At 40.6% G+C, this 12,969-nt stretch overlaps 8 non-coding genes across 8 annotated transcripts; all 8 read right to left on the bottom strand.

Moving 5' to 3' along the window:
* Positions 1-414: 414 nt before the first annotated feature.
* trnat-cgu (transfer RNA threonine (anticodon CGU)) lies at positions 415-486 on the bottom strand. Its single transcript has one exon. It is a non-coding gene; the product is annotated as a tRNA-Thr (tRNA).
* Positions 487-1,211: 725 nt separating this feature from the next.
* trnat-ugu (transfer RNA threonine (anticodon UGU)) lies at positions 1,212-1,283 on the bottom strand. The gene has a single exon. It is a non-coding gene; the product is annotated as a tRNA-Thr (tRNA).
* A 392-nt stretch (positions 1,284-1,675) lies between these two features.
* On the bottom strand, positions 1,676-1,747 carry trnat-cgu (transfer RNA threonine (anticodon CGU)). Its single transcript has one exon. It is a non-coding gene; the product is annotated as a tRNA-Thr (tRNA).
* Positions 1,748-2,204: 457 nt separating this feature from the next.
* On the bottom strand, positions 2,205-2,276 carry trnat-cgu (transfer RNA threonine (anticodon CGU)). Its single transcript has one exon. It is a non-coding gene; the product is annotated as a tRNA-Thr (tRNA).
* A 7,336-nt stretch (positions 2,277-9,612) lies between these two features.
* trnat-cgu (transfer RNA threonine (anticodon CGU)) lies at positions 9,613-9,684 on the bottom strand. The gene has a single exon. It is a non-coding gene; the product is annotated as a tRNA-Thr (tRNA).
* Positions 9,685-10,583: 899 nt separating this feature from the next.
* On the bottom strand, positions 10,584-10,655 carry trnat-cgu (transfer RNA threonine (anticodon CGU)). The gene has a single exon. It is a non-coding gene; the product is annotated as a tRNA-Thr (tRNA).
* Positions 10,656-11,544: 889 nt separating this feature from the next.
* trnat-cgu (transfer RNA threonine (anticodon CGU)) lies at positions 11,545-11,616 on the bottom strand. Its single transcript has one exon. It is a non-coding gene; the product is annotated as a tRNA-Thr (tRNA).
* Positions 11,617-12,000: 384 nt separating this feature from the next.
* On the bottom strand, positions 12,001-12,072 carry trnat-cgu (transfer RNA threonine (anticodon CGU)). Its single transcript has one exon. It is a non-coding gene; the product is annotated as a tRNA-Thr (tRNA).
* Positions 12,073-12,969: the final 897 nt, after the last annotated feature.

Here is a 12,969-nt window from a genome sequence, read left to right as displayed (position 1 = left end):
ATGTTGATTCCTGCTTTCATGTTGTTACATTTGTCACATGCATTAAAAAGAAATAAATGGGGATTGAACACCTCAGAACTCTCTTGATTCCTGTTCTCTTCTGTAGGTCATGTGTAATGTGAAAGTTTTTCACTTTACTGTACAAAAAAGATTAATAGAATTTAATCTGTGATCTTTGGATTTAAAGACGAACATTTTTGCAGTTGGCAATCATCCCTCCCAATGAAAAAAACTTATTAAGAATTAAGAATTTTGAACATTCCAAAATACTAATGGTGGTGCTCTACCAAATTAGATGTATGTGCTAGATGCTAGATGCTTAGCTAGGTTTGTACTTTGGTAGCTTAGCTTTATTTATGTGTTGCAGTTTCTGTCACCCTCTAGTGGTTGGAAAATCACTTATTGCAGGTTTAAAAGAATGGATGGGGATTGAACCCATGATCTTCGGTTTACGAAACCGACGCCTTTCCACTTGGCCACCATGCCTGATAGATGTGGAATTAAGTTATTATTTTAGAGATTTTTTTCTTCTGAACCATGAATAGTACAGGGACAACTGTTCTAACACTGAGCTCTATGTGCTTGAAAAAGGTTTTGAAATGAAAGCAACAGGTGGAACTTATCTTTCAGCAGTAGAAATTGTCCTTGAATTCCTCTTACAGTCATAATGAAGAGCATCATTTTGCAAGGACAGTCTGCATATTTTCACGCACCTCAGTTGCTTAAGATAAGAGCGCAGAGTTTTTGTCTTATTCACTAAGAAATGTTTGCAAATCAAATTGTGCTCCATTTTGGTAGAACAGTGCTTTCCACAACACATTGTAACTTTCCTTCAACGGCATGTGAGCATTAACATTGATCACAAAGGTTGCAGTTGACCCCATCTTCTGATCTGTAGTGGAAATGAACCTTGAACTCCAATAGAGTGAATTTGATGAACAATCATTTTTGCTTCTTTGAATTGTTAGTCATTAGCTTTCCTAATTTGATTCCTATGTGGACTGTGCAGACAGTACAGATTGCCCTTGAATTTAGAGTAACAGTGAAGAGCGACCATTTTTATTCTGAATAGATAATCACTTAGTCATCTAAACTCATTCTATTTTGGTAGAAGAGTGTTTACCACAACAGTTACTAACTTTTATTGAGTAGCATTTGAGGGTTCATATTGATTATAAAGGTGTGGAATGGAAATGACCCCATCATCTTAAAGGCATGGATGGGGATTGAACCCATGATCTTCGGTTTACAAGACCGACGCCTTTCCACTTGGCCACCATGCCTGATAAATGTGCCATTATTTCATTATTTTAGAGATTGAATTTTTCTGAACTACAAATATTAAGCTAAACTGTGCTCTTCAACAGAGCTGTATGTGCTTGAAGAGGTTTTGAAATGAAACCAACTTTTGCAGCTCATCTTTCAGCAGTAAAAATAGTCCTTGAATTCCTCTTACAATCATAATGAAGAGCATCATTTTATCCCCTTGAATGAGACACTGAGGTCAAGATTCACTAAGATTGAGTTTTGAGGAATAGATAGTCACTGAGTTATCTGAACTCATTCGATTTTGGTAGAAGAGATTTCATCACAACACACTAACTGTTATTGAATGGCATTTTAGAGTTCACATTGATCATTGAGGTGTGGAATGTAACTGACCCCATCATCTTAAAGGCATGGATGGGGATTGAACCCATAATTTTCGGTTTACAAGACCGACGCCTTTCCACTTGGCCACCGTGCCTGGTGAATGTGCCATTAATTCATTATTTTAGTTGCAAATCAAATTGTGGCACAAACATGCCATGGAAAAGAGCACTGCGCAAGCAAATAGCATCCGTCATCATCTAGCGCACAAAAAATAAAATGCTTCAGCTTTTACACTAATCCACCAAGGACGGCACACTTGTGCACAAAAGTCTGCTTTATCATTGGAGCTTTCTCTGAACTGATTTGAGATTGAGACAAATATTCATGTAAAAGGTAAGATGTATGTGCTAGAAAGAGGTGTTAATCAGACACCAGGGTCAGGTTTTTTAATGGGATACTACTCATACCTTGGATTCAGCATGAGTCAAGTGAATTGACTCCATTTTGGTAGAACAGTGCTTTCCACAACACATTCTGGCTTTGCTTCAATGGCATGTGAGCGTTTATATTGATCATGGAGGTGTGGAATGGAATTGACCCTATCACCTCAAAAGCATGGATGGGGATTGAACCCATGATCTTCGGTTTACGAGACTGACGCCTTTCCACTTGGCCACCATGCCTGAAAACCAATAAGTCCTCCAACCCATACGACCACATAGGTCGTTTGTTCCTACCCTCTAATACGACCCACAGGAGCATTTCCAACGTGATCTCACAAAAATACGTGAAATGAAAACGACCCACAGGAGCCTGAAGACAATGGCATTCATTTATTATTTTAGAGATTTGGTTGACTATGAATAGTAAGGGGAAAAGTGCTCTACCACTGATCTGTTTGTGCTTCAAAAACGTTTTGAAATGAAATCAACAGGTGCAACTCATCTTTCAGCAGCAGAAATTGTCCTTGAATTGATAGCAATTAATAAATTAATTAATTTAGATCCACAGCATAAATGTACAGTGCCTCATAACGTTCAGACAATATTGAGAACAATAGTAACAATTCTGATACAAAGACTTACTTGCACATTACCTGGTTGAAAGTGTAGAATACAATAAAGAGGCTACCTGTTTGAAATATATTTTTATATTTGATTTTAACTTCAACTAACATAATTTTCTTGCCACTGCCAGACGCCCTGGGAAGTAATTAAAAATAATATAGCCTACTATTTAATATTTCAGTTTGGTGATTATTAGAAAGTACAATAGTCCTTACAACCACTTTAAAATTGACCATAATTAAATTAGCCACACTCTTTAGTGAATAAAAGTCTTCTTATGCATTTATGTTCTCTGCCTCCTCCCTCCGTCATTTGGGCCGCTCTATCAGTGTTGAATTTTCTGGATAATATAGTTTTTCCGGTGACAAAAATGTAATTTGGTAAACTGAAACCACAAAAAAAAAGCAAATATACAAAGCAATATACAGGTTACATTATGAGAATTAAAAAAAGGTGTTGCTTTGGTCAATTTCAATATGTTACGTCATCCTGCAAAGGTATCCTCACCTCGCCTAGTGTCCATGTAAGGAGTGTGATCCTGTTTTTGGCGTGCGATTCATCTCCCCTTTGTAGCAGAGCGGGAGCGCGCAGTTATCCGAGATGAAGTAATGCGTGAATGACTAATCAAATCCTAATCCACGTTCGTGAAACAGACAAAGCCTGAGCTCAACTGATAAGATAACTCAACACGATACACGTCCGATTATCCTGGATTGTTCAAGCGACGTACGCGAAACGGGGCCCTGAACACATTCGATTTTGGTAGAAGAGTGTTTACCACAAGGCATACTAACTTTTTCTTGAAGGGCTTGTGAGAGTTCACGTTGATATCAAGGTGTGGAATGGAATTGGTCCCATCATCTTAAAGGCATGGATGGGGATTGAACCTATGATCTTCGGTTTACGAGACCAACGCCTTTCCACTTGGCCACCATCTGAGAGACACATTTTCAGTTTGTCGTTTTAGGGATTTAGTTCTTCTGGCACACTTGTGCACAAAAGCCTCTTTCATCATTGGAGCTTTCTCTGAACTGATTTGAGATTGTTGGATGGACCTCGCCACTTGACCACCATGACTTGCAAGTACGTCAGACAATTTGGCACTCTGGACATTTGATTCCTGTTCCCTTCCTTAAGTCAAGCAAAATATCTGCATTACCACCCAGCTGTATGTACATGAACGGAAGTTTGATAGACAACCACAGGTGTATCTCTTCTGTCTGTAATTAAATAAATGATCTTCCCACTGTATGCAATGAGTCTGAGCTTCAAATGTACGCAGATGATACTGTCATTTATGTACATGCAGCGACCAAACAGCAAGCTGCATGTAAGCTCACGGCAGTGATGGCCTATGTCACACAGTGGCTTAATAACTCCTGTCTTCACTTAAACATAAAGAAAACAGTTTGTATGTTCTTCACTAAGAGGTCAACAGATAATCTCACACCTAACGTTTATGTTGCAGGGGAAAAGCTGACAGTGGTATCTGATTTCAAATATCTTGGTGTAACAATTGATTCTAATCTTACATTTAAAAAACAAATTAAGATGGTAACAAAGGTAGTAAAGTTCAACTTGTCAAATTTCCGCCATATCAGAAACTGTCTAACTACTAAGGCAGCAACACTATATTTCAATGCCATGATCATGTCATATTTGTCATACTGTTTGACTAGCTGGGCACAAGCCTCCTGTACAACACTCAAACCTGTACAGTCAGTATACCACCAGGCTCTTAAGGTGCTTGACAGGAAGCCAAACACCCATCACCATTGTTACTGCCTAAGAAATCATAATTTACTGAGCTGGGACAATCTTATCAAATTTACAGACGCTTGTCTTGTCTATAAGATTCTGCATGGCTTGGCTCCTCCCCCTCTTAGTGCTTTTATAAAGCAGAAAACAACTAATGATAGACATACTAGGTCTGTGGCAAGAGGGGATTGTATAATACCTATGAGGAGGACTGCCTTCGGACAGTCAGCTTTTTCAGTGAGAGCAGCTCACACATGGAACAGTCTGCCAACACTTATCAGAGACTGTGACACATATCGTTCATTTAAAATTAATTTAAAATCATGGTTAAAAGACAATCAAGTGTGTGGCCATACACTGTAACTTATTCAAATAATCTGAAGCGTGCTTTGTTTTATGTATTGTTGTCCTTGTTTTAAAGTATTTTATGTGTTCTTATGAAGTGTGCTCTGCTATATGTACAGTATTGCTGTTCCTGATTTAATGTATTTTATGTGTCTTTTGTAGCTGTCATTACACCTGCCCAGGGACTGCAGTTGAAAATTAGCCAAGATGGCTAAGCTGGCACATTTACAGAAATGTTTATTAATGTGCACTGTCCCTGTAACTTTAAACTGTATAAATAAATAATGGAAATTAACCTTGAACTAGATCCACTTAAGAGTGAAATTGATGAGTAATCGTTTTTGCTTCTTTGAATTGTCAGTTATTATGTTTTCTAATTTGATTCCTCTGTAAAATGTCATTGAGATACATATTGATTCCTATTTTCATGTTGTTACAATTGTCACGTGCATTATAAATAAATAAATGTGGATTGAACACCTCAATACTCTGGACATTTGATTCCTGTTCCCTTCCATAAGCCAAGCAAAATGTCTGCATTACCATTGAGTCATGTGTAATGTGAAAGTTTTTCATTTCACTGTACAAAATAGATAATTGTTGTGTGATATTTGTATTTAACGACCAACATCTTTACACTTGGCATTCGTACCTCCCAATGAAAAAATGGAACATTTAGAAATACTAGTCATGTAATACTCATGTAAAATAGGTGTTCTACCAAATGAGATGTAAGTGCTAGAATGGTGTTTTAATAAAACACCAGATGATGCATCTCACCTTTCTGCAGAAGAAACTGACCTTGAATTTAGAGTGATACCGAACAGCAACTATTTCTAAGTTCGCAAAGTTAACTAAATATATTCAAATTTCGTAGAAGAGTGTTTAGCACAACACGTTCTAACTTTTATCAAATGCCTTTTGAGAGTTCACATTGATCATAAAGGTGTGGAATGGAATTGACCCCATTCATCTTAAAAGTACAGATGGGGATTGAACCCATGACTTCTGGTTTACAAGACTGATGCCTTTCCACTTGGCCACCATGCCTGACAGCCACTTCATCAGTTTGTTGTTTCAGAGATTTAGTTATTCTGAGAACAATACCCCCAGGGGTGCCAAGAGGGGGGGAGGATGAGCACCCCAGTAGGACGGACTAATGGTTAACGACACAAGGCAATGTTTCAACGACAACAAGTGTGAATTGCATTTGCGGAAAGGCCTGCAAGAACGAGAGGGATCTGAAGATCCACCAGGCCAGGATGAGATGTTTGGCAAAGGAGCCAGTGACACAGCACACAGAAACCAGTTTAGGTGAGACGCAGGAGGAGCCAGGCCAGGAGGCAACCCACAGTGCCGAGAGCCTCCAAGTGTTACCGACACCCATTGCCAGCTCTCCTCTGGCCAAACGGAGGATACAATGGCCCCAAGCCAGCAAGAAGACGGAATGGCTGCAGTTTGATGAAGACGTGCATCAGATCCTGGAAGGGACTGCAAAGCGGGATATAGACCACCGGCTGAAGACAATGACAACCATCATTGTCAACATCGCAGCAGAAAGATTTGGGACAGATGCAGCCAAGCCAGCACGACCGGCATATTCTCTAAACCACTGAGCTACAAGGATCCAGCATCTCGGGAAGGAACTCAAGTCTCTGAAGAAGCAGTTCAAGACAGCGGGGGAAGTCGAAAGGTCTGCTCTGGCAGATCTTCGGGCAATCCTCAGGAAGAAGCTGCTGACACTGCACAGAGCTGAGGGTCACAGGAGGAGGCGGAGGGAGAGGGCAAGGAAGAGGGCAGCCTTCCTGGCCAACCCCTTCAAGCTGAGCAAACAGCTGCTTGGCCAGAAGCGGGCTGGCCACCTGACCTGCTCCATAGACACCATCAACGACCACCTCAAGCACACGTACAGTGACCCTGGGAGACACCAGCCCCTGGGTACATGCGATGCATTGACAACACCACCAGAACCAACAGTAGACAGCTTGAGGGAGCCCTGCCTGAGCGAAGTGGAATCGGTCAAGAGGGTGAGAGCAAGTTCTGCACCGGGCCCCAGCGGAGGTCCCTATAAGGTCTATAAGAACTGCCCAAAGCTGCCACCGGCTTTGGAGGTCCTTGAAGGTGATCTGGAGGAAGTGAAAGATCGCCCAGTAATGGAGGCATGCTGAAGGAGTGTGGATACCCAAGGTGGAGCAAACTGAGGAAATCAATCAATTCCGGATCATCTCCTTGCTGAATGTGGAGAGCAAGATCTTCTTCAGCATTGTTGCCAAGCGACTCTCAGACTTTCTGCTGAAAAATGGCTACATCGACACATCTGTGCAGAAGGGAGGCAGACCAGGCATCCCTGGCTGCCTTGAGCACACAGGTGTGGTCACTCAGCTCATCAGGGAGGCAAAGGAGGGCAAAGGAGACCTGAATGTGCTGTGGCTTGATCTAGCCAATGCCTATGGCTCAATACCCCACAAACTGGTCGCGGTGGCACTGGAGAAACATCATGTACCCCAGAAGGTGAAAGACCTCATCTTGGACTACTACAACAAGTTCAGTTTGAGAGTCTCATCTGGCTCAGTGTCATCTGACTGGCACCAGCTAGAAGTGGGCATCATCACTGGTTGCACCATCTTGGTGACCCTCTTTGCCCTCGCAATGAACATGAGAAAGAGTGCCGGGGGGCCCCTGAGCAAATCCGGGACAAGGCAACCACCAATCAGAGCCTTTATGGATGACCTCATGATGACTACTACATCAGTGCCAGGAGCCAGGTGGATACTTCAGGGATTGGAGAAGCTCACGTCCTGGGCATGGATAAGTTTCAAACCAGCAAAGTCCCGGTCCCTGGTTCTCAATAGGGGGAAGGTCACGGACAAGTTCCACTTCAAGGTGGGTGGAGAGCAGAAACCCGACCATCACTGAGAAACCAGTGAAGAGCCTGGGAAATCTTCAACTGCAGCCTGAAGGATGCAGACTCCATCAAGGCAATTTGTACCAATCTGGAGGGCTAGTTGAAGGCTGTTGACAAGTCAGGTCTCCCCGGAAAATTCAAGGCCTGGATCTACCAGCATGGGATCCTCCCAAGAATACTCTGGCCCATGCTGATCTATGAAGTTCCCATCTCAGTGGTGGAAGACTTTGAGCGAAAGGTCAGTAGTCACCTCCGGAGGTGGCTTGGATTGCCACGCAGCTTGAGCAGCATTGCACTGTATGGGAACAGCAACAAGCTTAAGCTCCCTTTCAGCTCTGTCAAGGAGGAGTTCATTGTGATGTGGGCAAGAGAACACCTGCAGTACACCGGGTCGAGTGCAGGGGGTTCCCAGGCCAGTCTCTCAGCAAGGCCTACGGAACCTTGGGCATCACCGGGCTGAGCAGGAGAAGAGCCATCAGTTCCAATAGAGGGGAAGCAGAGAAAGCCTCGAGATGGCTCTGGTTGAAGAGAGGAGAGCAGTTGGGGAGGTAGCATGCCACTTGGACACAGGCTGGGGCTTAATCAACCCCGGTCGAGTCGCCTGGACCAGGTAACATCACTGATGATGTGTCCTGGAGTTTGTGCATCAGAAGATGTATTCTTCAACTGAAATAAGTTTTAAGTACAAAACCCCCCCAAAAAATGTAGGAAAGTGCTCTACCAATGAGCTCTATGTTAAACTATTTGTGAAGAATTCCCTCTGAGTCTCATTTTCCCGCGGCCGTCTCACTGCCTCCTCCCTTTCTGATTGCGCAATCTTCATAAGCTGCTTGGATGCGCGGGGGCGAGCGTAACACACCCCATGAATGGAGGAGGAGGCGGCCACGTCTGAGAGCCGCGATTTAATATGATTTGGTTCTCTGTACAGTTTGATTGACTTAATGCGTTCTTGCCCATGTAAGTCCACTCATTACTTTTATTTGCCATAGGAAATAAGGCCAGTTAATGCCTGCTAAATCCTATTCGGCCGATAAGTAGTATCCTGGCACTTGGCCAAATTCATATGCCACGTCAGCATTCATTCATAGTTTGTTTGTCATATGTTAATTGCATTTTATATGTTAATTGCATGTATCGCTAAGTTTGGTGAAACATTGGCTGTTGTTATTTCAGATGTGGATTTCATTTGTTTAATCAATTACTAACGTTAATAGCGGCACTTATCGCCCATTTATGTATTTTTAGCACCTTGTTTTTGGACTCAGATGTGATGATAGTTTGTTGAATGCCGATGCAATTCACTCGTCTATAAATGCCATTAAGTATATACTGATAGTTGAATGCCCTTTGCTTTCATTGCTTTATTTTCCTATTGTCTTTCAGAAACCACACGTCAATCATCAAACACGCCAATCATCAATCTTCATTTGTTTGTTACCTTGTGATCTGTGGACAATAATTCATCTATTTGCCTGTGTTGTAACCCCCTGCCTTCCTTCAACATTCAATACATATTCTGAACTTTATAAACTGGATTCTGCCTTGTGTTTGATCCTGAAGTAAAGCCAGTGAGTGGGAATCAAATTAACCAGCCGGAACAAGTTGTTTTTACTATTTTATTCTGTTGAATAGTCACTGAATCATCTGTGAAGGGAATCATCATTCCATTTTAGTAGATGAGTGTTTACCACAACACACTAACTTTTCTTGAATGCCTAAGATTTTTGGATTAAAAGACGAACACCTTTCCACTTGTCATACCTGTCAATGAAGAAATTAATTTTATATTCAAGAATTTTGAATATTCCGAATTGCGAATAGTCAAGTAAACTAGGTACCAAACGACACCTATACCCACAGCTGCAAACTCCACAAGCATGAATGCCTTTTGAGAGCTCACATTGATCATAAAGGTGTAGAATGGAATAGACTCCATCATTTTAAAGGCATGGATGGGGATTGAACCCATGATCTTCAGTTTACGAGACTGACGCCTTGCCACTTGGCCTCCATGCCTGAGGACTGTGTTGCTATTTTAGATTTGGTTCTTCTGAACTATGAATTGTCAGGGGCAAACTGTTCTACCAGTGACTCTGTGTGCTTGAAAAAGGTTTTGAAATCAATCCAACAGGTGCAGCTCATCTTTCAGCAGTAAAAATTGTACTTGAATTCGTCTTTCAGTCATAATGAAGAGCATCATTTTATCCCCTTGAATGAGACACTGAGGTCAAGATTCACTAAGATTGTGTTGTGAGGGAAATCTGCATATTTTTATGCACCTGAGATGCTTAAGCTAACAGCACAGAAATTTATGGAAATCAAGTTGTGGCACAAACAAGCCATTGAAAAGAGCACTGCACAATGAAAATAGCCTTCATCACCTAGTGAACTGATTGGATATTGTCAAGCACATTTGTCACATTATACATTATAAAGAAATAAATGGGGATTCAACAACTCAATACTCTGGACATTTGATTCCTCTTCTGTTTCATAAGCCAAGCAAAAAGTCTGCATTACCACTGAGTCATGTGGAATGTGAATGTTTTTGTTTCACTGTACAAAAACATGAAGTGACTTTAATTTGTGATCTTTTGATTTCAAGACCAACATCTTTCCACTTGGCAATCATACCTCCCAATGACAATATTCATTTGGTATTCGAGAATTTTGAATGTCCCAAATTACTAATAGTAATGTAAAGTAGGTGCTCTACCAATGAGATGTTAATTGGACACCAGATGATGCATGAAGTGCAACTATCTCTATTCCTGTGAATAGATAGCCGCTGAGTTATCTGAATTGATTCGATTTTGGTAGCAGAGTCCTTCCCACACTATATCTTTTATTGAATGGTATTTGAGAGTTCACATTGATCATGAAAATGTGGAATGGAATTGACCTCATCTGCTTAAAGGCATGGATGGGGATTGAACCCATGATCTTCGGTTTACGAGACCGACGCCTTTCCACTTGGCCACCATGCCTGTGACATATTTTTTCAATTTGTTGTTTTAGAGATTTAGTTCTTAAGCACTGAAAAAGGTTTTCATTTCACTGTGCAATAAAGATCAGTTGAATTGAATCTGAGATTTTTGGATTAAAAGACCAACACCTTCCCACTTGTGTTACCTGTCAATGAAGAAATTAATTTGATATTCTAGAACTTTGAATCTTCCAAATTATTAAAGTCATGTAAACTACAGTAGGTACCAGATGACACCTATCCACAGCTGCAAACTCCACAAGCAATCTGTCCGACCCCCGACAGATGATGGTGAGAATGCCTCAACCCCTCCTAAACAGACAAAGATTGAATTTCTCATTGCCTTTGTTATCATTAATAATTTCTCTCATTGAAATATTTTATTTTGAGGCGGCTTTCGAAGCAAGTATATAAAAATAGGCTTAAATAGGCTGAAACATGCCATTTTGTAATTGTAATAGAGACAGGCATATGGCTGCGATGAACATGATGTGGTAGAGCAGAATTATGGCTGTGGTTGTTTTGGTTACATTTAAAAGTGGTGGAACAGGAAACAAATTATTTTTATCAAAAAATATATGTATATATTCCATTACCACAATTTCTCTGTGTAATTGAAATAAATACTTCAGTCATGTAAATGGGATAATTGTGGGGAATTGTCAATTTATGCAATCATGTTAACAACATAATCAGACTATAGCCTTAATCACAGTATCGGCAATAGTTGCATTGTGCGCATGTAAACAAAGCCACTGAGTCATCTGGATAGAGTCCATTTTGGTCAAAGAGTGTGTTTTCCACAACACAATCTAACTGTTTCTTGAATAGCATTTGAGAGTTCACATTGATCATAAAGGTGTGGAATGGAACTGACCCCATCTTCTTAAAGGCATGGATGGGTATTGAACCCATGACCTTCGGTTTACGAGACCGATGTCTTTCCACTTGGCCACCATGCCTGACATTGGCACCTTCAGTTTGTTGTTTCAGAGATTTAATTCTTCTGAACTACAAACATTAAGCTAAACTTGCTCTACAACGGAGATCTATGTGCTTGAAGAAGTTTTGAAATGAAACCAACTTTTGCAGCTCATCTGTCAGCAGTAGAAATTGTCCTTGAATTCCTCTTACAATCATAATGAAGACCATCATTTTATCCCCTTGAATGAGACACTGAGGTGAAGATTCACTAAGATTGTGCTGTAAGGAATAGATAGTCACTGAGTTATGTGAACTCATTCGATTTTGGTAGAAGAGTTCTTACCACATTCTTTTATTGAATGGTATTTGAGAGTTCACATTAATCATAAAGGTGTGGAATGGAATTGACCCGATCATCTTAAAGGCATGGATGGGGATTGAATCCATGCTCTTCGGTTTACGAGACCAACGCCTTTCCACTTGGCCACCATGCCTAACAAAAGCTTTTTCAGTTTGTTTTAGAGATTTGGTTCTTCTGAACTATGATTAGTAAGATCATGGATTCAATTCCCATCCATGCCTTTAGGATGATGGGGTGAATTAAATTCCACACATTTATGATCAGTGTGAACTCTCACAAGCCATTCAATAAAAATTAGACAGTGTTAAAAAATGTTCTACCAAAATCAAATTAATTCAGATAACTCAGTGACTATCTATTCATGGGAATAGTAATAGTTACACTTCACTATCACTCTAAATTCAAGATCACTGCAGAAAGGTGAGATGCATCATCTGGTGTCCAATTAGCATCCCATTCTAGCACATGAATGTCATTGGTAGAGCACCTACTTTACATCACTATTAGTAATTTGGAATATTCAAAATTCTTGAATACCAAATGAATATTTTCATTGGGATGTATGATTGCCAAGTGGAAACATGTTGGTCTTGAAATTAAAGTCACTTCATGTTTTTGTACAGTCAAACGAAAAGCATTCACATTTCACATGACTCGGTGATAATGCAGACATTTTGTTTGGCTTACGGAAGGGAAAAGGAATCAAATGTCCAGAGTATTGAGGTGTTCAATCCCCATTTATTTCTTCATAATGTATGTGACACATGTGACTGACAATCTCCAATCAGTTCACTAGGTGATGAAGGATGCTATTTTCATTGTGCAGTGCTCAATTCAATGGCTTGTTTGTGCCACAACTTGATTTCCATAAATTTCTCAGTGAATACGGTGAACTTAGCTTAAGCATCTCAGGTGCATAAAAATATGCAGATTGCCCTCACAACACAATCTTAATGAATCTTGACCTCAGTGTCTCATTCAAGGGGATAAAATGATGCTCTTCATTATGACTGTAAGAGGAATTCAAGGA

The sequence above is a fragment of the Centroberyx gerrardi genome, chromosome 16, assembly GCF_048128805.1.
Source record: "Centroberyx gerrardi isolate f3 chromosome 16, fCenGer3.hap1.cur.20231027, whole genome shotgun sequence".
In the NCBI taxonomy this organism is placed as follows: domain Eukaryota; kingdom Metazoa; phylum Chordata; class Actinopteri; order Beryciformes; family Berycidae; genus Centroberyx; species Centroberyx gerrardi.
The sequence above is the reverse complement of the archived record's forward strand: the minus strand, read 5'-3'. Positions and strand labels throughout refer to the sequence as shown.